This window comes from Capsicum annuum, unplaced genomic scaffold (assembly GCF_002878395.1).
Source record: "Capsicum annuum cultivar UCD-10X-F1 unplaced genomic scaffold, UCD10Xv1.1 ctg2682, whole genome shotgun sequence".
NCBI lineage: Eukaryota > Viridiplantae > Streptophyta > Magnoliopsida > Solanales > Solanaceae > Capsicum > Capsicum annuum.
In genome coordinates this window covers 91,934-92,739 of record NW_025833140.1, presented here as the reverse complement: position 1 = coordinate 92,739, position 806 = coordinate 91,934, and positions in this window count along the sequence as shown.

Below are 806 nucleotides of genomic sequence, written 5' to 3'. Positions count from 1 at the left end.
CTTAAATGAGAGAGTTTAGCTCCTTAGGCTCTACAGGAGCCATATGATACGGTGCCATAGAAATAGGTCAAGTACTAGGCTCAAGGTCAATAGCAAACTCAATCTCACAGTTAGGAGGGATACCAGGAAGATCGTCAGGAAACACATCAAGAAACTCACACACAATAGGAATAGAATGAAGTGTCGGACTCTCTACACAAGTATCACATACATAAGCAAGATAAGACTTACAGCCTCTCGACATTAGTCATCTAGCACAAATATAAGAAATAATACCCATCGGCTCGTGACTAATTGCTGAATAATAATATTAGCATGAGTATCAATATCACTAACTGTCATGACATATGATCTGAATACCCGATCAAGTACTAAAGAATCATCTACGGGAGTAGATACACGCAATGGTATAGATAATAAATCACTAGTCAACTCCAACTGTGGTACATAATAAGCAGATATATATATATATATATATATATATATATATATATATATATGAACAAGTGGATCCAGGAATAAATAAAGCAAGAGCCAAATTTTGACATATCAAAATCACACCTATAACTATAGCATCCAAAGTCTCAGCCTTGGGCCTAGCAGGTATTGCATACAACTGACCACGCCCGCCACCTCGCTGGGCACCTGAATGACCACCTGCCCTACTTGCCTAAGTACCACCTCGAGCACCCTAGTAACCATCTCTACAACCTCATGCACTACCCCTACCTAAAGGGGGAACTGCCGTAATAGGAGTAGCTCCCTGGCTGAAATAACCATCATCCCATGACTAGGGTACTCTTTAG